Raw genomic sequence first — 27,721 nt, 5'->3', positions numbered from 1 at the left:
AATGAAGGGAGGAAGAGAAGAAACTGTTCTTGCTCACATAGGATGAATGGGTAGTACTCATGGGGTTAGGCACATGGAGTGAGATGGGTGGGTTGCTAAAACACTAGATCAGGTCCCATTTATGATACCCAAAAGGGGGAGGTAGGCTAGGATAGGACTGGCAGGGTTAAACAAGCCGGCCCTCTGTTCTTACCCCTTGAGACTTTGTTAACGATACGTCCACAGGTTTAATTGACTTTTACTTCCTCTATAGTTTGTTTATCTTCTCAGTGCTACGCAAGCAACTGTGGCAGGACCTCACTAAACCATCCAAATGGTAGTAGTGACAGTGTGTACCGAGGACATAGACTTAATTAGTATGAACTTATGAAAAAATGTAAAAGGAAAGAAGGTTAAAGACACAACATTTCGGCTGTTTAGCCTTCATCAGATACCCAAACTTATAACCTGCACTTACTGGGAATTCCTCATTCATGAGGAACAATTAATTGCAAGCACTGGTCCCCATCACAGAAAGGGTTCAATAGCTTATCCACAACTCGTTAGCACTGAGTAGACACACATTGATCCATTCAGCGTAGCGTGCATGCAGCCCTGGAAATTTAACAGCATCATCGACCTGTTGCTGTTGAATCTCACATGTTGCCACTGAGTGATAGACCTTTCAGAATTTTTTTTTCTACTGCTCATGGCTGCGAATAGGCACAAGTAGACAGCTGATGTCACAAAATGGGTTACACTTTTATAAAAGTGAATCCGAGCCATTAAATTACATGTATAGCAAAGATTTACTGTATTTATCTTGCTTTGTTTGTTAAAAGCAAATGCAGAAGTATTTTTGCTGATGAGGGCACAGGTAAAGGAATTCTATAGCCTGCTTGATAATAGTTTGCTGAGTTTATTCTCAGATACATAATACCCTTATATTATGAATTCAAAATCTTTTGTATAAGCAAGGAATTCAGTTTTCACCTATTCTGAGTCATGATTACGTGATTATAGTCAACCACACAAAGGCACACACTCTCATATTTGTCTTGAGTGTGGCAAACTGCTAGGAGATAGTAAATTCACAAAAAGCCCCTTTGGCTAAACACATCTACTTGGGATCATCTGCTGAAATAAATGTAATCAGATGACTAGTCTGTGGTCAAAGTGTATTTTCATTATCTTAATCATTTTCTAAATTTAAATCTTTTGATCTTAGACATACAAAATGCTGGAAAATATATATGTTAAAGGTAATGTGTTGTTTAATTACTAAATTACTTCTTTTTGATTATTTGTTATACAAATTTTACTAAGAGCCTACTCCACAAAAGGACCCGCTCCCACCTTCAGGCATTGTGGTATATGGTAACATTACACAAAGGCCTCTTTCTTCATCTTGACAGCTTACTGCACCATTGCTGTATGCTTACAGGCTCAAGTCATGTTCGGCATGTGCATTGGACTCCACCAAAGGTGTGATTTTCATGGATGAAATGTTAAGGTTTGACAATCTAAAGGTCACGTATTGGTTTTTTGAGAATGGCATTATCCTTTTAGCCTCTTCAATCTATGATTTTGGTGTGCACTGGAGCACAGTGTGATGTGTTTGGGGTGAAAATTGCCACCTCAAAATTTCAGATGACCTGTTTGTTAAAGGTAAAGTGCAAGCAAATGAGCACAGAGGTCAGATTGACCAGTGAACTGGCACAGTAGCAGCAGTCTCACAGGCATTGTACCAGAATATTGTGGGCTTCCTCATCTATTGATATGTGCTGTGATGCTATATGATAAGGTAGGAAGCTAGAACCGTTTCTTTTCCAGATCAAGAGGCAGGTGAGTCAGTTGGGGCATTTAGTTAGGATCCATGGCCCATGGCAGAAAAACCAAGCAGATGCTGTAGGAATTATATATTTTGACTGGCTTGGAAGTATCTGGAAAAGGTTGCTAAGCACAGAGTGGCATAGTATGTCTGCTTGGCACGTTGCAGTTGCCACTCTCACTTGAAATGTGAATAAAAGTCATGTGGGAAGTCAAATAATGTTTATGTTGTTTTTGGCCAAGACGACTACTGCAGTATGAACTTCTCTCAGTCATTACTATGATTATGACAGATCCTTTATAGTATGTAAAATGTGATTCACTAGTTGAATGCGTATTTATCTTATCTGGAGTTTTTTGGCCATCGGACCTTACTTTTATTCTATGTTAATCAGTGTTCCCTTATTTTAATTCTTACTTATTTTGTGTTTTTTCTCTTTCTTCATTATGTAAAGCACTTTGAGCTCCATTATTTGTATGAAAATGTGCTATATAAATAAATGTTTTTGTTGTTAAACAGAAAACACATTGTGTCCCTCATATTTTCCCACACATATAACTCTAAAACATATAGCCTTCAACATTTGTCTCTAGGGTGCTCATTTTAATCCTCTACCTATAGGACGTAATGACACTGAAGAGACAAATACAGTCATGTGCTGACATATGACTTGTCGTATAGCGGGGGCCGTAGCAATGTGTGATTTTAAAGAAATAATTAAACTCAGGCTCTGTGGGTGTATGTGTGCATGCTCATGCAGCCCCAGGATGTTTAATGGGGAGATCGGGTGGGATCACGCTCGCACGCACGCAGAGCGAGATTGGTGCCTCATTCATTTTTCTGCAGGTCGCAATTAGGACACCACACCCACACAGAGGAATAAAAGAGCATGAGAGCAGGATTTGGGAAAAAAAAGAAGGGAACAAAAAAATGAAGAAGAGTTGTATGAACAATTCCAGAGCAGTAGTAATGTGACAGGCGGTCAGTGAACCAGAAAGGGGGTGAGCGATCAAGCTTAGCTGAACAGTTTGGAGGTAGCAAGGCCAATCAAGCTATCTTCCCAAGGATCCATTAGACGCTAGAGACAGGACACAAGGAACATGGAGGTCCTGCATATGCTCATGGTGGCAGCAGGAGGTAAAGGGCCAACTCTGAGTGTTCCTGCTGACACTGAAGGAGGCAATTTGGGATGGAAGCCAGTGAGAGGAACCACAGCTGTTGGCATCTCCAGCCAGCTGCAAGACCTGAAAGGTGAACTGGGGAGTTGGATGATGGAAATCACGCTGGGTGTGCAAGACAGGACAGAAAAGAAAGGGAACCTGATGTCTGCCTTGCTTTATTCTACATTTTTAATTATGGATTTTTTTTTTTTAATTATTTTATTTTATGGTCATGGAAGAGCACCATTTTTTGTGTAATGTTTTGCTGGATTATTTATTTATTAAGAAGAGAATTTTTGAAACATTGCTGTTTTCACCCTTGTTATCTTTATATATAATACTCTACCATGGCTGTTCATTTGTCTGTCCAGGATTTTAAATCACTTGTAGCTCGTAAACTGTTTGACCCATTGACCTGAAATTTGGTACACATATACTACGATGACTATCCGCTTTTGGGGTAATGATTGACCTCCAAGGTTATTCCTCTTTTTGTCTTTATTTTATTTTAATGTAGAATCAACTCTCGGCTTTTGCCAGCAGAGCGGCCATGGAGCGCATGCGTATGGGTGCCGTTCCCATCCCTACCACCTTCGCCGTCACTTCTCACGCCGTCACTACCTCTTCATATCTTAAATCATTCTTGGGGCAGAGTGAAGCTTAAGTGAAAAATTAAAGAAAACGTACCAAGTAATTGCAAAACTGAATTAATCAGCTTTAATGTGAAAAGACGTCAACGAAAGAAGAGAAGAAGCGGGCCATCAGGGTGGACAAAAGAAGAGCTGCTCAGGAAGCAGCAAGCGCATCAACCTCTGAGCAAATGAATGTTAAATGTACAGAGAAAGAGGATGAAAACTATGAATGCTCAAGTCAAGTGTATTCACTGCACGTTATTGCATAGTGTGCTGTTACTGGTATTTAAATAAAAGCACTTTGCACATTTTACCTACCTCTTGCTCGTTTGTGTCCTCATTTGTGTGGTTTGTCTGGGTTATGCTATCAACAGTTCCAGGTTCATGGAGGTTGTGTCAGTCGGAGCCAAGCCAGACCATCGCACAACTCCATTAGGGACTGGCTATTTGGCCATATGTTAAATTGTCTGTAATTTGATTACAAAGTGTACTGGTCATTGCAATTGAGGCTCTATGGGGCTAGTGCGAGTCACTGGCATGGAGTGGCACAAACTGATCTTCGAGTCTTGGCATCCGCACGCTGGGTCTTTCTAAGGGGTGCTTTTGGGTTGCAAGTCGCCACCAGTGGGACATGGGTTGCCGTCAATTGGTCACAAGTGGGTTGCCTAAGCCAGTGTTTCTCACCCACAGTGGGTCATGGGTTGCAGCTGTTGGTTTGTGAGTGAGTTATGGTGGGTTGCCGCAGGCAGTGTTTCTCAATCACAGTGGGTCATGGGTTGCTGCTGGTGGGTTATGGTTTTCTATCATTGGATCGTCTAATATATTGACAGTACTATTTAATATGTTTCCTTGTTTCTAAGTGAACTTGTTTCATCAAGAGGGGCAAGATCAGGGTTGTTTCACCAGGGGGGCAGTTTGCAATTGCTGCTAGTGGGTCAATGAATTTTAAAAAGGCAAAATTGAGCCACAGGATCATAATGATTGAGATAAACTGGTGTTGAGATAAACTGGAACCCTTATGAATCAGAAAACATATGAGACCCTGTGATATAATAATTAATAATAAATAATAATAATAATAATAATACAATATTTATTACTATGACTGGTTTTGGGAATTTCTAGAACATTATTACCCTACTGTTTCCTATAGCACTTGGCCGTAAGTCCAAATGGCCTCAACTCATTCTGACATTAATCGGCACATGACTGTATATGCATATCTACTAGCTATGTTTAGGATAGTGGATTCAATAATTTGGTTTAACATCGTCTCTGGCAATTTTAAAATTATGAGTTATGTAGTTTCCTGTGTTTTAAACTGAACACAAGCAACTTAACAATAGATTGGTGTTGTTGTAGTAAAGCTATTTTTACATTAGGAAACAAAAGATACATAATGGACAAAAAGAACTATATTAGAGGCAGTATGTTTCACAAAGATGTGTTTTCTATCTTAACCAAACAACCTGTGTACTCCGAATCTTCTATAAAATTAGTAATTCTTGTAGCTTATAGTTATGGTTAGCATGGCTAGAAGTGGATGCCCCCTTTAGGATGGTTACTGGAGTATATTTGCCAGGAGCTTCAGTATCATGATATTTGGAGTTTAACAAATCATTAGTAAACACGAAGCACACGCATGCTGTAAGCGGGATGAAATACTAGGAAACATCAGAAAACAAAGTATGCAACATGCAATAATGAGTACCCCCAGAGAAGCTATTGATAAATTAATTAGGAGCATGTTCTTTTTGCAGCCTAATATCAGCAGGAATTAATTGAGGTTTTTTTAGATCTGTACAGCTCTGAATTGGATAAAGCTGTTCTGAAAATGGGTGCATAGATTTTAACTCTTTATCTTAAGACAAAGATATCAAGTGAAGTGGGATGGTAAATAAGGGGAAAAAACATCAATTTAAAATAGCTTCTATGCAGAGAGGATAAAACAGACATACAAAAGGCCGATCAGTTGTTATAATAGCACACAATGGCAGCAAATGCTAAGGAACAATAACAACTCAAAATATGTTGAACATCAAAATATTAATTGAACACCAGTGTGCTTAGGACAAGTAAAAAACAAAATAAAAATTATTTGGGTTACTGAATGCTAATCACTGTATGTGTTTGTTAGACAGGAAAGTTACTCTGTGTGACTAGTCTGATCGTCTGGTGTTGTCGTTTGCTGTTAAATTGCCGTGTGAGAGTCAAATTCATATCACATCACATTTGAAATGGCTATAAAATATAAATAAAAATGGAAACATTTTCATGGCCTATCAAGCCAGTACAAATATATACCAAATGCTTAGTACATATTCAGGTTTAACATTAGGAAAATCTAGTTGCATCCAAATTCTGCAAAGATGAGCCATTTCCATCACAACAGCAAGTTTTAGACACAGAATAGCGTGTACTGGAAGTTTTACAATATGTCCTTACCAGTGAGGCATTTTTGCAGTTTTAGAACTTTTTTTGATAAGTGTTTTACTATAGTACACAATATTTTCATGATTTCAAGATTTTTAAAGGGAACTAGATGTAAACATATGTAATCTGCCAGCATTGCTTCTTTCCTTAAATGTTAATGAATACATTTATAACAGTTATTCATTCAAGGTTTCAAAGCAGAGTGGTCAAAAGTGAGATTTCATTAAATATATTTTGATTATAATAATACCTTTTATTTATGCAAAAGCGCCTTTATAAGCACTCAAGGTCACTGAACAAACAGTAAATATAAAAGCACATTATAAACAGAATGAAAATACAGAAAATATAAAAAGTTAAAACCAAACAAAGTCATTGTAATCATTGAGAAAAAGCCATTTTGAACAGATGGGTTTTAAGTTTACATTTGAAAGTTGAGGATGATTCAGTATTTCTAAGCTCAGTAGGTAGTGAGTTCCAGAGCTTGGGAGCAGAACGGCTGAATGCTCTGCTCCCGATGGTGGTTAAACGGGCGAGAGGGACGGTGTGATGGATGAAGGAAGAGGATCTAAGGCTATGGGAGGGAATGGCAGCATGAAGAAGGTCAGACAAATATGGAGGGGCGAGGTTATGAATGGCCTTAAGTGTTAATGGAAGAATTTTAAAATCAATTTTAAACTTAATTGGGAGCCAATGAAGCTGCTGCTTTATGCTTTTGCTCTAGATTCAAACTCTCTTTTGTTGATTTCATTATACTTTGCCCTTTCTCTGTGTAGTTTTTCCTCCTTCGTTGTATCTTAATAATGACAATTTAAAACGAGCAGATCAGACACCCAGGCAAACAACACTGAATAATCAAAGGCTGCAACTACTTTAGAGTCAGAACAACTAATTAGTAAATAATGGATTAATTAAACAATTAGAAAAAGTAGAATAAAAATCAAGATGAAAATACTGTTAAAAAGAAAAAAAAATAATAAAATGATTCCTATATAACTGCTTGGTACATTTTAATATTTTATTTTATTTTTTTATCAAACTTAGTTTTCTAATTTCTATATTGTTCCTTAAATACAGAACTTGGGAAATAACAGTTCACTTAATTAGCCCAAGAGTTCAATTAAAAACAGAAGCTGGTTGGAACAAAAACCTGCAGCCACAGGAGGACCCCAGTGTTTGTGAAACACTGTCATATACCAACAAAAAACAAACTATGAGTAAAGTGCTAGTTCATCACAGTTAGAACACTGTAACACATCAGAGAAACTTTGTTTTTGTCTTTCCTTTTTCAGAGTTAAAAATACATTCTATTAATTCATCTTGTTATCTGAAAGAAGTGTCTGATGATTGCATATAGCGCCGAAGTTACTGCTCTTTACCATTCTCTCCTCTGCATGTCCTGGAGTACAAAAGAAACAGCATACAGCAACATGCGGGGACTGGCTGGAACACTCAATAAAACCGAATAAAAAGAAAAGCAAGTGACGGTGAGATACGAAGAAGGCAGCTTCGCCAGCGTTTGTGTGTCAGAACCCGGTTGGGGGCGTTAGTATGCATCGTGGTACACTGCAGAGCTATAGCGCGTCTTTAGTAAAAACAGCCGTGTCAGATGGGGTTGTATGGATTGATTCTGAACGCGACTGAGAGAATGAAAAGTGAATTAAAAAAAAAGCTAACCTTTACAAGGATCATAGATTGCACCGGCTGCTACAGACTGAAATCAAATGTATGCTTTTATTCTAAAATAGTAAGACTAAGAGCAGTTTACTTCTCAAAACGGAGTGGTACAGGATCAAACTCGCGACCTTTTGAATTCAAGGCGAGAACTGATTCTATTGCACCACAGAGGCAGTTATAACAAAGTGCTGTTCATGTCGCATGTTAAGGCGGCTTTTTGTTTTTGCAGTTATATTTTTGAATAAAAGCGCAATTGTTGTGTCAGCCGGAAAAGGGTGGAGTGCCCTCTCAGGGTTGGGGGCGAGATCCTGTCCCAAGTGGAGGAGTTTAAGTATCTGGGGTCTTGTTCACGAGTGAGGGAAGAATGGATCGTGAGATTGACAGGCGGATCGGTGCGGCGTCCGCAGTGATGCGGGCTCTGCATCGGTCTGTTGTGGTGAAAAAAGAGCTGAGCCGTAAGGAAAAAATAAAGCAAGTTACAGTAGGCGGTTGATACGACAGCTTGCATGGTGCAATGCTAAGAACTGCTGATTTCCGATCCGTGCTATATAAAATCATCACATTCAAATATTAACAATTCCCACACACTCTTCCTACATTCACGACATGTGTACTTGTTGCAGTGTACACATCTCTCTGTGCTGTGGTTCCTGTTACACTGAATGAGCACCTCACATTGTACTTTCTTCCCTATATAAATCACATTCGAGTATAGCGCGTCTCCAAATAAATCACATTCGAGTATAGCGCGTCTCCAAATAAATCTCATTTGAGTTATAGCGCATCTCTATGTGAAAACAGCATTGTCAGATTGGGGGATCGTGAACGCGACTGAGAGAATGGAACTGAATTTATTCAGTGCAGCAGTATCAACGCACAGTACATGCAATATTATTTGAAAACGAACAGCGTCAGATCGGGCACATATTCAAACCCGATCTGACGCTGTTCATTTTCAAATAATATTGCATTAGTGCGATGATGTTTTTACATATATTGTCTCTTTCATTTATTTTGCGGTTTGTAATCAGTGACCGCGTGTTTTTTCCCCGATCTTGCCAGTTCGCACATGTTGCTGTATGGTGCTGTTTCTTTTGTACTCCAGGACATGCAGAGGACAGAATAGTACAGAGCAGTAAGTTCAGCGCTATATGCAATCAGACAGACAAACAGGCAGAGAAGGCACTAGATATATAAATAAACAGGGAAGGCACTGTATAATAGATATATAAAAAACAGCTAAGGGGATAGATATATAGATAGGTAGGAAGGAAAGGCGCTATAGGGAAGCTCCTATATAATAATAAAATTACTGTTATTACTATATAGACAGGGAGTTCAGCGTTGCAGCGTGTATTCAAACCCGATCTGACGCTGTTTGTTTTCAAATAATATTGCATGTACTTAACTATTTTAGAATAAAAACATACATTTGATTTCAGTCAGTCTGTAAGAGCCAGTGTAAATGCATGATAAATGTAAAGGTTAGCTTTTTTTTTTAATTCAGTTCCATTCTCTCAGTCGCGTTCACGACCCCCCCCTAAACCCCCCCCCCCAATCTGACAATGCTGTTTTCACATAAAGACGCGCTATAACTCAAATGAGATTTATTTGGAGACACGCTATACTTGAATGTTATTTATATAGGGAAGAAAGTACAATGTCAGGTGCTCATTCAGTGTAATAGGAACCATAGCACAGAGAGATGTGTACACTGCAACAAGTACACATGTCGTGAATGTAGGAAGGGTGTGTGGGAATTGTTAATATTTGAATGTGATGATTTTATATAGCACGGATCGGAAATCAGCAGTTCTTAGAATTGCACCACGCAATCTGTCGTATCAACCGCCTACTGTAACTTGCTTTATTTTTTCTTCACTTATAGTCTAGAATAAAAGTGCACTTGTTTTTTATTTTTGTACACCAACATATGTTCCTGTGTTTGAGCGACACGGGCATGCTCAAAAAAATAGACGTGTAATGCCACGAAAAGTGCACGCAGGCACTTCAGTTCGCAAGCATTGGTACGAGAATGCAGTCACAAGTACGCTGCAGTGCTATAGCGTATCTTTATGTGAAAACAGCATTCTCAGATTGGGGGTAGGGAAGGATCCTGAACATGACTGAGACTGAGAATGAAAAGTGAATAAAAAAAAAAAACAAACCTTTACAAGTATCATAAATTACTGGCTGTTACACACTGAAATCAAATGCATGTTTTTATTCTAAAATAGTAAGAATAAGAGCAGTTTACTTCTCAAAACTGAACCATGTAGGATCAAACTCATGACCTTTTGGATACTAGTCAGCGGCTGATACCATTACGCTATTGTGGCAACTATAGTAAATATGTGTCAATATGGCATGCTAAGGTGGCTTTTTTCTGCAGTTATATTTTTGAATAAAAGCATACTTGTTCTGTTATATTTGTACCTTTTGTGAAAGTGTTTGATATTTGGATTTCAGGCTTCATACATTATATAGTTTATGCTTACATTTTGTCATTTACTACTACAATATGAAAAACGTTTCTGTTTTAAAAATGTGTTTACACGGATTACTGTAGAAACGGAACACACGTGAAATGTGTGTATTTCAAATAATGATCTATTATTTCCACTCTAAAACTCCACTTTTCTCCCAGATAATCAATCAAGGCATGAGCTGGGAGAAGTTTGTGCACGTTCTAAGTCGGTGGGGGGATGGAATAGCCGGCTGCTTGCAGCCTAATTTTTATCAGCACATTTAGATGACAAAAGACACTGGTGGAGAGCTGTGAACGATTTTAAGAAGCGATTTAAGGTGGGACGGAATTACGAGTTTTTTCGTAGGCTCTGGTAATTCTAGTGTTAAAGATAGGGTGAGGAGCTCAGTCATCCGGGAGGGGCTCAGAGTAGAGCCGCTGCTCCTCCGCATCGAGAGGAGTCAGATGAGGTGGCTCGGGCATCTGATCAGGATGCCTCCTGGACGCCTCCCTGGTGAGGTGTTCCGGGCACGTCCAACCGGGAGGAGGCCCCGGGGAAGACCCAGGACACGCTGGAGGGACTATGTCTCCCAGCTGGCCTGGGAATGCCTTGGGATTCTCCCGGAAGAGCTGGAAGAAGTGGCCAGGGAGAGGGAAGTCTGGGTTTCTCTGCTTAAGCTGCTACCCCCGCGACCCGACCTCGGATAAGCAGAAGAGGATGGATGGATGGATGGATGTTGTGTTATATTTGAACCTTTTATGAAAATGTTTCTTTGCTGTTTGGACTTCAGGCTTCATACATTATATAGTTTATGCCTACATTTTGTCATCTACTACTAGAATATAAAAAACGTTTCTGTTTTAACAATGTGTTGACACAGATTACTGTAGAAACGGAACACACATGAAATGCGTGTGTTCCAAATAACGATCTATTATTTCCACTCTAAAACTCCACTTCATTCCCAGATACTCAATTAAGGCATGAGCTGAGAGAAGTTCGTGCATGTTCTAAATTGGTGGAGGGATGGAATAGCCGGCTGCTCCTAGCTTCTCTTAGCTTCTCTTTATCAGCACATTTAGAGGACAAAGGACGCTGGCGGAGAGGTGTGATGGGATTTAAGAAGCAATTTAAGGTGGGGCGGAATTACGAGTTTTTTCATAGGCTCTGGTAATTCTAGTGTTAAATAGCACACAGGTAAATCGAAAAGTAAAATTACTTTGAAAATGACATTGTAATTGCAATGGTTAGAAGCTGACATGATACAATATGTTCATGATGGCTTATGGGTAGTTCAGACATATACAGCGAAGCATTCTTCAGTTAGTCTAGTTGAAGATAATGTCAAATGACCATGAATGCTTTGCTACGTGATCACTTCATTGTTGAACAACACGCCGTAATGCGATTATCTTTGGGCAGAGGGAGTGATTTTTGATTATATCCTCGTATTTTATTGATCCTTAAGGGGAATTCATAAGGAGATACATATAAGAGATGCAGTACATAAAGTGCAACATAGTACAACTGTAAAAAAAAATGTGAATACCATTGCATGAGTGGAAGGCCTAGAACAATACACATCCATTGTATATTTGAAGTACATACACTGTTGTCCTTATGCCAATGTGTATGTTACAAATGGAAAGGTTGGGAATGGACAATCATTTGCTGGTTTGGACTGCCCAGTAATTTCAGATGCTTCTTTCTCACTTGTATTCATTATAGGATAAAAATGCCCCGTTCTATGACGCTTACAGGCTTCCCTCTGTTTCTAGTAATGTACCTAAAGTTTGAGTTTTATGGTTTTTTCAGACAACGTAACCTTCAGTTGTGTTAACATGTCTTTTCTGAATTTTGTCCTTACTAATAAGGCAGCAATTTGTGTAAATTCAGTTGATTTAAGGCATTTTCTTGTCATATTACTAAACCATTAGGCAAATTACTACTATAAAGCACTGTAACATTATTTCAATGAAATTGATTGTACTGTATACTACTCTTTTGGTGTTGCACTTCTAATTTTATTTTCGAAGGTTCCATTGCAGGGCTCTGGTCATTTTTAATACCTCCTCCAGTGGATCATCAGTTCCCTCCTGGTCATTCATTATTGACGTTTTTTGGAGTTTGATGTCTTATAGTTTCAAATTGAATTTTATTTTATAGGTTATGGAGAAGGGGACTTTCAGGACAATGTACAGCATAGAGAATAATGAATATACACATTTTTTTCTCTATAAAAACATATTGTATTAGTATGTGAAAGATAGAAAAAAACTGATATAAATTGATGTGCACAAACTACACAATCTGACTTTTAAATTGAGAAAACTTACATAAACAGTAAAAAAACATAATTCACAATGTGTATTTTGTATGCCACAAGGGTGCCTGCGTGGCCGGTCCCTCCATCCAGACACATTTGTTTCCCTAATGTCAGTTTTTTTAAAAAATATATCTTTTTATATAAATGGGGAGGGTTACGTCAGGAAAGGCATCCGTTGTAAAATTTTGGCAAATTAATATGCGGACAACAGTTTTGGATGATCTTTTGTGGCAAACCCTAACGGGAGCAGCCGAAAGAAGAAGAAGAAGATATGTTGTTGAACACAACTGTGGTGATTCTCTTAAAGGGACCCTTCACATTCACACACAGAAAATAGTGGGGCAGTAGAACAGTAATTCACGCAGTTTCTATTTTTCTGTCTAAAATGGTGAAACAGAAGAAGATGGGTGCCACTTGCCACTGCCTCTCGTTCCGCCCTTTATGACCCTGATGGCTCAAAAAGCCACATAATCACAGGAATCCATTTAACGACCAACAGACTTCAACAGGAGCAGACTGTGCTTCTGAAACTAACCTCGGGATAAAATGAGGTGGCACTGCAGTATTTTACCATTATTTTAATTTTCTACTCTATTCTGTGCTATTTCCAAAATGGCCCCAGGAACCCCACATTTTTACACGTCTTGGGTCCTTCAATTTACAATGTTTGTATGATTTTACAACTGAACTGAACTGATTAACTGCAGTAGGCTGGCACCCAGCCCAGGGTTTGTTTCCAGCCTTGCGCCCTGTGTTGGCTGGGATTGGCTCCAGAAGTCCCACGTGACCCTGTAGTTAGGATATAGCAGGATGGATAATGGATGGATTGATGGATGGATGAATTGATTATTAATAATAAAGTGTATGGTGAAAGGGCGGCATGGTGGCGCAGTGGGTAGCGCTGCTGCCTCGCAGTTAGGAGACCCGGGTTGGCTTGCTGGGTCCTCCCTGCGGGGAGATTGCATGTTCTTTCCGTGTCTGCGTGGGTTTCCTTCGGGTACTCCGGTTTCCTCCCACAGCCCAAAGACATGCAGGTTAGGTTCATTGGCGATTCCAAATTGTCCCTAGTGTGTGCTTGGTGTGTGGATGTGTGTGTGCACCCTGCCCGGGGTTTGTTTCCTGCGTTGCACCCTGTGTTGGCTGGGATTGGCTCCAACAGACCCACGTGACCCTGTAGTTAGGATATAGCAGGTTGGATAATGGATGGATGGATGTATGGTGAAAAATATCAAATATGACAGTTTTCCTATAGAGCCTGCAACAAAAGCACAATGACAAATAGGTTAATATTCAAAGTACTATGTAACCTTGACTTTTCTTTTAGGTATCAACAATTCATTTTTACAAGGCTGCATGGAAAAGTGTATTGCGTGCAGCTGACATTTTCCATCTTGGAAGCTGGTGGGAAGAGAACAGCAGAAAGTTCAATTAGTACTAGATACAAAAACAATTAAAAGGTTTCACCTGCATGTTAAAATATTCTTAGCTATATGTTTTGCGCACCCTCCACAGCTAGGGGTATGCAAAAATCAGATTTTCCCATGTTTCACCAAATGGCACTTACATGATGTAATGTTTGCTATTGAAATAATGCACTAAAATATAACAGCGCATTTTAATCAACTACATCTAAGAGATGGACAATTTAAAGTTGCTCAAGTATTCAAAAGCAAGTAGAAGTTATCTTACATAACTATATCAGTCTGAATGAAGAAAACAAATTAAATATACATAAGCTAATTTCTTCCTAAAAATCTACCAATAAAGAATACCTGACTGTATTATAATACTAGGAAAAAATGGTGACTCATGACTCTGTAATGATGTGCCAAATTTCAATTATATGTATTTTCAGTCTGGTAATTGTAGAAGTATTACAAGTTTAAAGATAAAGTTATTTTTCTTTTTACAAATTGTCACAATAACTAGAAAAAAATTAACAGGAGATCATCCTCACCCTGTCAAAGTGCCCCTTAGGAATCTTACAGCATAAAATGTAAGTGAACATTGTTTGGATGTTGAGCCAACCACCATGATAGTTAGCATTAAGCTAACTTAAAGGAATAGAGGATTTTTTTTTCTGTAACTCCAATTGTTACATCTTGTCTTCATTAGGATAAATATAACACAGGAAAACAGCTCAATAAGAATGTCACTTAATTCCAAAAGATTGCACATAAGTTTTGATGGCACTACAATGGTTACCTCTGCCATTTAGAATTGACTTTAAAATACTGCTTATGGTTTACAAAGCCTTAAATCATCTCCGCTCCATCTTATATTTCAGAATGTCTGACACCTTACACTCCAAATCGTAACCTTAGATCTTCAAATGAGTGTCTGCTTAGAACTCCAAGAGCTAAACTTAAAAGAAGTGGTGAGGCGGCCTTCTGCTGTTATGCACCTAAAATCTGGAATAGCCTGCCAATAGGAATTCGCCAGGCTGATACGGTGGGGCACTTTAGAAAAACTGCTGAAAACACATGACTTTAAAGTGGCTTTCTCAAAGCTTCATTTTAGTGTAACCCTGATACTCTGTATACTGTATGCATTTAATTATGATTTTTATCATGGCTCCGCAATCCATACTAACTCCTACTTTCTCTCCTGTTCTCTTTCTGGTATTCTGTGGTGGCGATCTGCACCACCATCACCTGATCAAAGCACCGTGCAGTCCCTACATTGATGGATTGAAGGCCAGTTGTCCACATGACCATCATCATCATCTAATTCTTCCACGTGAAGCCTGAAAACCATGAGAACTGATTTAGATCATTTATGTTAGGTAGAAGGCCCAATGCGGACTGGGTGGTCTCATGGCCTCGGTACCCCTTAAGATTTTGTTTTTTTCTCCAGCTCCCTGGAGTTTTTTTTTTTGTTTTTTCTGTCCTTGAGACCATTGGACCTTACTTTATTTTTTGTTACTTAGCATTGCCTAATCTTACTTTTATATTTTTCTTTTTTATTTCTTCACCATGTAAAGCACTTTGAGCTAAATCATCTGTATGAAAATGTGCTATAGAAATAAATGTTGTTGTTGCACCTGCATTGTTAGTTACATGACTTGACTAGCAATACAGGAACAGCCGACTGTCTTGTCAACACCTGACAAATGGATGCGCACCCAGACAGACAGGCTCTTTTATTTGACTGAGTAGGATGTACATCTCTCTTCAGCAATATAAATCCATGTAGACCAGTTAGTGGTCTTAGCTTACCTTACAGCAGTGTTTCTCAAATAGTGGGGCGCGCCCCCCTGTGGCTCCGTCAAGGGGGGCGCGTTTGACCTCAGGGAACATGCTTTTTTATTTTTCTTTTAAATTGTTTTTTGAATTTAGAATGCACTTTAAATCTTTTCTGTTACATTTAATAAAGCTATTCTTTATTGTAAATTGGTCCATATTTCTTTCTTTTTTTATTCTCTTATACGTTAATAAGGATACAGTGTTATGCAGAGGTGTACTTATAACAATTTTATAGACAAATGATACTATTTATAGTCGCGCGAGATGTTTTCTTCTTCCTAGGGGGGGCATGACAGAAAATAATTGAGAAGCACTGCCTTACAGTATCATTATCTTTATGAAAGTATGGTTTAATATTTTTTTTAATAACTCATATAGTCCTAGCGACTCCAAGAATGAGGACAAAATAACAGAAAGGTGTTCAAGGTATGTCCACAGGTTATCCTCTCATTGGAGATTAATTTGGGAATATTAGACCTGATTTTTGGAACCGTGTTCCCATGTGTTTTTAATAAGTAATTTGCAACTACTTATACTTACCCGTTGTTTGAAACCAGAAGCACAAAGACAGATCATACACTCAGCATATTGTTGATTTGTGTATTAAAAGTAAAGCGTTCTGTTTCTTCACCTAATTTTAATCAGTTTTCTTTGTGTAGCTGTTGCAGTCTTTAAATCTAGGATGAACTTCTCCCCATTTGAATTCTACCTACGCCAGCAATCATTTGCTTTCATCTTCATATGGTTCTTCCTATATGTCTTACAGTGGGAAAGTGTTTGATGGAATCACATGTGCAAATGTCAAGGCTTGAACAAGTATGCTTCATACAAAGTATTGAATTCTGTGTAATTCACAATACTCAGATACCAAGAAGACAAAGTCGTATTGGCGCCTGCCTAATAATGTGAAAACTTAACAAAAGAAACATTTTTTTGTTGTTAAATGTAGCCTATAATTTTCTTTAGCGTGATATCAAGACAACATCAAATAAAATTTTTACTGCCAAAAATAATATTCATGTGTTTATTGATCATGTTAACAAAAACATTACTTTTTTTCCATTAAAGTGGTGTGTAGAGAATTTGAAGCACAACTCAAAACAAAAGATTATTAATGTTCCGGTTTCTTTTACTGCAAATGGACAATTTAATACAGATTTATGTTTTTCAGCTTCAAGAACAGAAACCAGAGAACATCTCAGCAGGAAGGTGACTTAAATAAATGAACAACTATATTTTACTGCTAATATTTTTTTTTTATAATTACAAAGTTCATCCTAAGAATAAGTCATTATAATTTAGGGGGAAAAATAAACAGTTTCATTAAATTAATGTAGCTCTTGAAATTATTTACTGCAAAATTTTAAAGTTTCATTTCATTCCAAATTAAAACAGTCCCAAATTAATCCAGTTACTCCACTGCATTAACATACAGTATATAATTATTTTGTAATAAAAAATGAAGTTTATAATTAATCATTTTTAATATGATCTTATAAAATCACTTAATTTAAATTAATTGCCATATATTTTATGCATTATTAAGGATTATCATGCATACATTTTCTACTATACATATCAGCTTCAGGCTTGCTTGGAGACTATTAGGGTTATTTAATAATACAATAATAATAATAAATGTTATTTATATAGCACCTATCTCATGCTCAAGGCCCTTAAGATACAAATATTTTCTGCACAGAACAATGAACAAATAACTACAGGATATACAAAGCATAAATAGAATAAAAGAAAAAATATACCAGAGTATAATACTAAATTCAACACTGAAAGAAATCCATCTTCCAACCCGCCAACCCACCGCAGGACACACACAAACACACAATAGGGCCAATTTAGAATCGCCAATCCACCTAACCTGCATGTCTTTGGACTGCGGGAGGAAACCCACGCAGACATGGGGAGAACATGCAAACTCCACGCAGGGAGGACCCGGGAAGCGAACCCAGGTCTCCTAACTGCGAGGCAGCAGCGCCACCATGCCGCCTCACTAAAAGAAATGCCTGAACAAATTACATGACTTGTGATATAACACACACACACACACAGATTATCCTGAGCATCTGGACAGAGAGGTAAACTGAAAGAGGAGGCAGAATATCAGGTTAAGTTCAAAGCCTTCCTGAAAAGATGAGTTTGAAGTTATTTTTTAAAAGAGTCTGCTGGTCTAATTAATTTTGAGAGGACATTCCAAAGGCTGAAGGCGCTATACAGCTGAAGGCCATGTCATCCATAGAGTGCAGGTTAATGTGGAGCGCGACAAGATTGCCAGAACCTGGTCACTAATGTAGTCCGGTGCAAGGCCATTTAAAGCTTTGTAGGTTATTAATGCAATTTTATATTCACTCCTGTAAGACACAGGGAGCTAGTGAAGGTGAAGCAGAATGGGTGTTATGTGCTCACTGTTGCTGATTCATGTTAGGACTCTTGCTACAGAGTTTTGAATTAACCAGAGATGTGATATAAGATTTGAATGGACACCTGCCAGTAGGGAGTTACAATAATCAAAGCAAGATATGATAAAAGCATGGACAGGCTTCTCAGCATTAGAAAAGGAAAGGAAAGAGCAAACATGGGATATGTTATGGAGATGAAAGTAAGAAAGTTTCCTGACGTAGCTTATGTGGGTAGAGTAATAAAGGGAGGAATCAAAGATGACACCAAGATTCCTTGCATTAGAAGGTCTGATGAAATTATTTTCAAGAGTGACTAAAAAGGAGCTCATTTTCTAAAGTTTTCCTGTAGTGCCAATTTGCAGGAGTTCAGTTTTGATGCAATTTAATTTTAGATAGATAGATAGATAGATAGATACTTTATTAATCCCAAGGGGAAATTCACATAATCCAGCAGCAGTACACTGATACAAAGAAACAATATTAAATTAAATAGTAATAAAAATGCATGTAAAAGCAGACAATAACTTTGAGTAATGTTAGCATTTACTGCCCCGGGTGGAACTGAAGAGCCGTATAGTGTGGGGGAGGAACGATCTCCTCAGTCTGTCAGTGGAGCAGGACAGTGACAAAAGTCTGTCACTGCAGCTACTCCTCTGTCTGGAGATGATCCTGTTCAGTGGATGCAGTGGATTCTCCATGATTGACAGGAGCTTGCTCAGCGCCCGTCGCTCTGCCACGGATGTCAAACTGTCCAGCCCCATGCCTACAATAGAGTCTGCCTTCCTCACCAGTCTCCAGCCTCCCCAGCAAACCACCGCATAGAAGAGGGCACTCACCACAACCGTCTGGTAGAACATCTGCAGCATCTTATTGCAGATGTTGAAGGACGTCAACCTTCTAAGAAAGTATAGTCGGCTCTGACCTTTCTTACAAAGAGCATCAGTATTGGCAGTCCAGTTCAATTTGTCATCCAGCTGCACTCCCAGGTATTTATAGGTCTGCACCCTCTGCACATATTTTAAAGAGTTCTGCTCCATCCAGGTTTTAATTTCACTAAGAATAATTGTGAGCAAACAAACCTCTGATGAAGTTTCGCTTTTAACGCTGAAATACAGGTGAGTATGATCTGCATTAAAATAATAACCCAGTCCATAGCTATGAATAATATGGTCAAGGGGAATCATATAAATACAGAAGAGCAGAAGGCCGAGGACAGAGCCCTGGGGAATTCCTTATGTGACTGGCGCTGAGCTGGACCTGATATTGCCAAGACTAACAAACTCTTGCCTATCAGTCAGACAGGACTTAAACCACCAGAGGGCAGTGCCAGAGATACCCAGAATGTTCTAATTCTGGACAGCTGAATGTTATGGCTGACAGTGTCAGATTTAATTGTCTTGTGTATGACATTATTAATAATTATTCTTTGTAACAATAACACCAAATGTGATCAAAACATATGGAAATATATTTCATTTTTTTAAAATTCGATTCACCCTACCAAAAAGACAGACCTGTTTGTCTTATTTGACAAACTCGGCAATTCCTACCTTCATAAGAAGAAATATATTGTGGAACACAGTAGAAACATTAAGAAGTGAACACACAGAAATAAGAAATCTAATGAGAATGCTTCATTCTGGTTTGGCTGTGGTGCTTCCTACTTTTGCATTTTGTATAAATATCTTCATGGTTGCTTTAACTGCTGGTCAGCTCATCCAGGACAAACTAGCATTTGAATGTTTATTACAAATGCTTAGTCTACACAATTTACATATTGTGACAAAAATGCAGCAAAATATTTAACATGAAAAATGAGAGCAGCATTAGGTTACATGTCTGATCTGTATTGCACCGGACTTACCTGATTAAAACTTAAAATAGTTACAGCAGTGTTTCCCAATATCTGATACATATCCTCAACTGTCTAAAGTGGTGGGACTACTGGAGAAGCCAGCAAAAAAGTAGCTCCAACATCAGCATTTGCACTTAGTGAGCATTTTGGTGGCATCTCCCAGCCGCTTCTCCCTTTTGCCACCCCCCTCCCATCCCTTCTGCCTGAGAGACAAGTCGTATGCCCACTATACACTAGTGCTGTGACAGGGCAGATGTACTCTAGCAGCCTGGAGAACGTGTCTGAAGTGCTTTAAGTGCTATGTCTGCAAAACTGCGATCTCAGAGCTGCTTTTATGGCAGCTTCTCCAGGTAGGCCAGTCCTCCTCCAACATGTCTCCACCACCCGTGGAGATTGTCCCTTTCAGATACAGACCCAACTGTGCTGAGCACACATGGGCACCTCTCACTGTGCAGTATTGTGCTATGGAACTCTGGTTGAAAAACTGAGTTTCAGAAATGCAGGTTTACTGGTTTGCCACTGGTATCTACACACTGTCACAAGAATGGACAGGTGGTCTGAACAAGAATTGATATCATCACAGGTAGCGGAACCAGAAGTGACATCATCACATCCACCAGAAAAACAGAAGTGACGTTGTCTGGGCAGGAAGTGACATCATCACGGACACCGGAACCCTGTGGAATTTCACGTGAACGGTCTGCAGAGGATTGAGAGAAAAAGGCATTGCACCTTACCACCCCCTGGTCAAACATGGAATTGTCACTATTCGAGCCCTTTAGTTGCCTCCCATGCGCACGTGTGTGACAATACTTATATTAAAATGTTATAATTAGGTTCATTTATTAAATAAATTCTACCCTAGTATATCATCCATTCATTAATTCCCTGACAATTTTTTTTCATTTAGAAATATAAAGTTCTGGACTGGGTACTACAATAATGAGATCCACACAAAACAAGGGATATTTTTAGGAAACATTCTTTACCTTTCTACAGTTCCAAAAAGGCATTCAAATCTTTACAATTAGAGGATTTTGTAATTACAAATCGCATCGTCAATACTGAAACATGGGCAGACTGGAACCATCATTGGTCTACGTAAATCTCACATATTCTTAGGTTTAAATTAAGTTTTTGAATCCTCTGGGTAACATTTAAATTTATTGAGCCACAGGAAGTGCCCAACAGTCAATACGGATAGAACAATGTATTTTAGTGCCTGACATGGTCACTTCCAAGTACATGTTTCACAGTTTCAGCTCACTGATGAAGAGATATGCTGCAAATGAATTGTACTTTCTTTTAAAATTATTAACATACATTCAGTAGTCTTTCTTATATCCTATCGTGTGTGTAGCTTGTGGCTGTGGGTAAGAAGAATCCCACAGGCTGCAGGCTGTGTCAGATGCCCCATCTATTTGCTGGGGTCAGCTAATTTCATGTTTAGGTTTTTTTTACATGTATAGCCTGGATAAAAGTCTTATATTAATGTCTGATCAAAACTAGTAAATGTCACTAGAAAAACTTCAACCTGGATTTTTTATTTACAAAAGGTGATTTATTCAAGAAATAACACAAAAATCTCAGTAATTAAAATTACATAGCTTAGCATCATTTTTGGTTTAATTCTGTATTTATCACTGCTGTCAAATACAATGAATGAATAAACTGTACTTAGAAATGTCGTGTTCATATGCTTGTATTGTTTTCTTCTGCTTTACACCCAGTTCAGTTTGACTTGTATAGCAAATAACAAAAACAAAAAAAAATTCAAACCTAGTAAAATACAACTCTCTCAGTTATTTCTTAAGTATTTTAGAATGGAGTTTTGTAGTGTAACTATTATACATTGTCATTCACACGCAAGTAGAAGGAATCCTCAACGCTCTACACACGTTACCAATACCAAATGTAATGTAAATGCAACATCTCTTGATATCTGCAGTTCAGGGAATGTTGTCCAAAAGATGAGTGATGTCTCTTCTAGGCCCATGTCATTGAGACCAGCCCCTTCCAGGAATCAGCACCATTAATCCATCTTGGGATTTGAAGGGGGCAGTCAGTTTGAAGACTACTGTCAACTGAAATGGACTGCTCACAAGAAACCTTTCTTTTCATTATTGTAGCACCCCTGCATGCTGTGTTTATGGCCACATTTGCCCAACTTCCACCTTGGATAAAACTGGGGGCCTGCTGATTCTGCAACACTTTTTAGTTTCAGGTCTGCTACCTTTACAATATCATTGTTTAGCGACATATTTTCGAAAGATTAATTAAACATTTATAAATCTGGGGCGGTGCGATGGCATAGTGGGTAGTGTTGCTGCCTTGCAGTTAGGGGACCCGGGTTCACTTCCCGGGTCCTCCCTGCGTGGAGTTTGCATGTTCTCCCCATGGGTTTGCTCTGGTTTCCTTCCACAGTCCAAAGATATTCAGTTTAGGTGCATTGGTGATCCTAAATTGTCCCTAGTGTGTGTGGGTTTAGTGCACCTCTTTGGGGCCCAGTTTGTTGGGCACACACATGAAGGATGAGTGTGACACAGCCACATGTCGCTCTTCTTTTTCTGCCCCACAGAAGCCCCAACTCTTCCTGGTTCAGTTCTTCAAAACCCCACTGGTAGCTGGAAGTCCTTGTCATTCACTGAAAGACCTCCGCAGAAGATACACCTGTGTCACCCAATACTGCGACTCTTTTTCACTTTCTTATTTCTACCTACAGCTAGCAAAAGCATTTAAATGGGTTAAGATGATTTAACATGTTTTGGTGTTTTCATTTTACAATATACATAAACTAGAAATATTTTATTTTAGAATTAATGTAGTGTGAAATTTTGCTGCTTATTTGCTTATAACATGTATAATAATATACTTAAAATGACTAGAAATGTATCGATAGCATTTCTGAGACATAAAAATGAGTATAGAAGAAAGCTAATATTAATAAAACAGTGTAGCCATAAAGAGAATCCTTTTTTATGATGTTATTTGACACATGTGATACTAGAAAATTAGAAGGAAATGAAAAAACAGGTTCAGCACTTTTACAGAAATGGGAAGATAATAACAGAACAATGTCACAGATATGGGTGAAATTAAATTGCAGTCACAGCATACCACAGGCTTTGGAGCAAGTACTCTACAGAATATGAAAATGCCTAAATAAATGGAAATAAATTTTACATTATTCTTTATTTAATAATGCAAATCATCAAAATGGGATTGTTCAGAAGCAGGTACAAAGCATAAAATTAAAAGAGATGTCTGAATGATGAAAGGGGACAAAATTGAATAGGTATATAGTACTGCATGTAAAGTGCTACAGTTTTATTATTATTACATATGAACACACATGTAAGAAGATTCAGGAGAGAACAGCACTTAAGCTATATAAGCTCACACACCATTATCTTGGTTTTAAACCTGCTAGGTTAGCAACAGCTGCAAAAGGAGCAAAGAAGGTAAAAGCTCTTTACTAACATAAGAAGAACAAATCATCTGACATTTAATGACTATCAGATATCGAATGTCTCATTGTTCTGCATGGAGAATGTCAGCTATCTCCAGTAAATCCTACCGGGTAATAGCTTCCTGCTGGAACATGCTGCATTGTTATTTTCTGTTTTGAATCATCTAGAACACTAAAAGAAAACTTTGAAATTAGTGCAAAATAGTGTACTGTTGAATGAAAATATTTTAAACATAATAATTTCAAAGCCTCTTCGTCCAATTTGTTTACAAATGCTAGAGCAATCTCTGAAGGCTGCACCATTCCAGTACAGAACCCTGCCATATACAACTATCCCCCCAACAGGGAAAATGGGACAATTGGGAATTATCAATTAACCAAATGTACACATTTGTGGGGACATTTGTATTGTTGTCCACAAATTGATTTGGAAAATTTTTACACCGGATGCCCTTCCTGACGTAACCCTCCCCATTTATTCGGGCTTGGGACTGTCACAAAGAAACACACTGGTTTGTGCATCCCCTGTGGCTGTGCAGGCAAGGTGGAATGGGTGGAGAAGAGTGTCAGGAGTAATCTGTGACAGACAGGTATCAGAAAGAGTGAAATCGAAGGTCTACAGGTGTGGAAAAATAAAAATCAGTTATTGATCAAATCTGGTGTGCGTGACAAGGGCCACGAGAAGTCTGTCTTGTGACAAGTGCAGCTTCTGTTTTCTGTAACGAACAAGAAGTTACAAGTGCCCAACTGATGACCTTTAAAATTGTGTAACTACTGATCCAAACAAAATTATTGTAAAGATGTAATGTCTTGAAATTCTTGTGCAACTAAAGTCATAAGGTCAAATTTTGCGCTTAGCATTATAAAAGATTTAGGACACCGACACCTGGGGGCAGATGAAGGGCAGGTGTCCTAGGACTGTGCTTCTCTGTCATTCTTACCTTTGCCTGGTGTGTATTAATAAAATATTTTTTACTAACTTTAATTATATCTCTCTGTCTTCAGTCACAAGAAATGACACTAGAGAAAAAGTGTCCACAGTTTTCTGGCGCCCAGACGTGGGGCAGGAGACGGCCGGCTGACTCCTCGAGCGGGAAGATCTCAGCGATCTGTCTTCTTGAAGCAGACTGCCGCTACAGTGTACACCGGCAGCAGAGTAAGCAGCTCCGATAAAAGTTAGGACTGCCCTGTCCTGAGACGACTCCTGCGTGAGGAGTCCCCGGTCTCCTTCTGGTACAACCACGGTGACTGAGAAGGATTTTCCTGACAGAGCTGACTAACACCCAGGCTGGGGTAAGTAACCCGGAGGTTTCCGTAAAAAGATAAGCTGGGGGCGGGCTTGCTGTAGAGTATAAAAGTGACCGGGAATAGTAAATGGAAAAGAAATACCTTGTTTTAGGTCACTCCTGTTGGGAAAGATAGTATAGAACACTATCCTCTGGGAATTAAAAAAAGGGGGATTTAGGACGGGATCCGGTGCGTGGCACACCCATAAACCCGGACAAATCTATTGGACAGAGGATAGAGCATAGAATAGAAGAATAACAGGTTAAAAAACAAGGGAGTAATAAAAAGTACGTACTAGAAATAAATATTTGCTTTCACCGTGCACTGTGACAGTAACGTAGGAAATAGTGTAGTATACTTCCCCTGGGAATATTAAAGGGAACGTTGGGGCGGGTGAGTGGCACACTCAGCATTCCAATAGTTCATCGGACAGGGACGAGTAGGACAAGGATAGAAAGATAAATCTGGCACAGGGCTCGGGGAAAAGCAAAGGAAAAATGGGAATACATAACAGCAAGCCTGCCAACCGGCCCGGGTTCAAGTCTTTTATGCTGGAAGGATTGTTTTCGGAGGATCAGCAGACGCCGCACAAAAAGGGTCACCTAGAAAGTTAATAGAGAAAACACAGGATTGGATTTTAAAAGGGCATGTAAAAAATGGAATAAGCAGAGCGGTGGACATTAGAAGGGACAGAAGACGCAAGTGAAATTCAGGAAATTAGAAAAATATTATGTAGAAATGCACAAGGGTGTTGTATGTAGAAGTGTATGAGGATGTTGTAATAGAGGTATGTGTTATGTATGACAGATGGGAGTTGGTTATTAAAGATTGTAATTTAAAGGCAGTACAGAAATGAATTATTGGCTGCAGAAAGTTAGAACTAGAAAAAAAAAGACCCGTTATATCCCACACTTGTTCCTCCACCACCTCCAGCGCCCACCGCACCAGAATTAAAAGATGATCCCTTGGGGTCTGGTTTCTTTGAAGAATATCATTATGATCCCTCATTACACACTGATCCGGGGAATGACAAAAGTAACGTAATGGGTTCGGCAGGTGGGTTTCACGATCCTAGAACCTCCATTTCACAACGCACTAGAAGTCAAACCCTATTCCTTCAGCCCCCTAATCAAAACACCACCTTTCAATCCCCCAAACCCACAGGCCCCTTATTGGAATGCCCCCTGATTGAGATCCCAGAACCCCCCCGACATGATTCAATGCAACCTGCAGGAGCTAATAACCCCACTACTGTAATGATACATCGTAACTGAGACATTCAAGAGCTGAAGGACGTTGTGTCCGAATTGCCTGATCCCAAAGTCATCGGTGTGTTTAAAAAATTCATAGAACAATTACAGCAGCTGTATGATATGTATAAGCCTAATGCCGCAGAATGGACTCAGGTGCTGTGGAGAAAGCTTGGCACCACATGGGAGACTGTCAATCATGGACAGCATAACGGAAACCCGTGGCAGTGGAACGAGGCGTTGCCTCGGGGCCGGGATGAAGGTCCCTTTATTACGCAATGGGAACATGTTAAAATAATATTAAGGACAAGTATAAGAAAGGCAGAGACTGGTCTCTTATCTCGGCTGCCAAACAGAAAAAAAAGAGACAGTAGATGAATGGGCACACTGAATTTAAGAGTTAATGGCAACACACTCCGGCCTTGAAAATCCAGACAACCGAACTAAAACTGCAGTTCCTCTTTTGTTTCCGGACTTAGAAGCGACATTCAAAACAAGGTATCCTGTATTAGATGAGAGGCTGCCGCGTTTGAGGAAGTAAAACGTCACGCAGCGCATGCTGAACAACAGAGCAAGCAGAAAGAGTCAGACACCCAGACAAAGCTGATTGCAGCACAAATGAACTATTACACTGGTGGGGCCACTCCCGGCAGAAGTCGTGGACGTGGAGGATTTTTCCGGGGACAAGGGTGTGGACGGGGACAAGGTAGCGGATATATGTTACCTAATCCAAGTGGATCATCCACTCAGCTGCCTCCCCTCCAGATCCAAACGCTACACCATATGCTTGTTACGGGTGTGGTGAAATGGGACACTTCTGCCGCAATTGCCCTCACAAGTGCCCACCCCCTCCTCCACCACCTGAACAATTTGATGTTTCATGGACATAGGAATCCGCAGGGATCCCCAGCCCTTCTCTTCAACTACCTTTGCTCACCCATAATTCAGAGACTGATCCATTATTGACTTTGCTGGCTGGTGAATGGCACTGAAACTGTTTTCCTCGTGGACACAGGAGCCACGCGCTCAGCCCTTTCGCTGAAGGAGGTCCCTGCCTCAAGAGATTCTTCGAGTTCAGCTGCATTCCAGTGATTCCACTTTAACACACTGATTTCTTTTAAATCAGCTCTGTCCAGTTAACCTCTTAGGAAGGGATCTCATGACAAAACTTTCTCTCTCCATTTCAATGAAATGTTTCCCCACACACCATCCTTCTTAAAGCCCTTCACTCATTTCCCTCCTGCTTGTTTCCCAATCTCCAAGCCCCTGACACCCTATTGCACTGCCCAATATTTCCCTATAGAAGTAGACACCCCTGGCTAGAATCTTTTCTTTCATCAGGTACCTGCCCGAAACCCTTCACATCCCCTGCATTTTCATTTCCCCACAAAAGCTGCTGCATTTGTACATCTTACATATTCACAGAATATTTTTACCTCATATTTCTTTAGCTAAATCAAGCACTGTCCATTGGGTGGAAATCGGATCATGGGTAGAACAATGTCTTAATAGAACAGACTGGGTACATGTTGCTTCAGGTGTTTTTGATACCTCAGACCATTTAATAACTAAAGTTGTGCTTCAAACTGATTTTTTAGTACATCGTACATTATGCTGCACTTCCCTTTCTGCGTTGTCATTGCAAACTACTTCCCTTCTTGGCTCTTAGCGCTTCCTGACTCTTTGTGGTCT

This window comes from Polypterus senegalus, chromosome 12 (assembly GCF_016835505.1).
Source record: "Polypterus senegalus isolate Bchr_013 chromosome 12, ASM1683550v1, whole genome shotgun sequence".
Taxonomy (NCBI): Eukaryota; Metazoa; Chordata; class Cladistia; order Polypteriformes; family Polypteridae; genus Polypterus; species Polypterus senegalus.
This window is presented reverse-complemented; position numbering follows the sequence as displayed.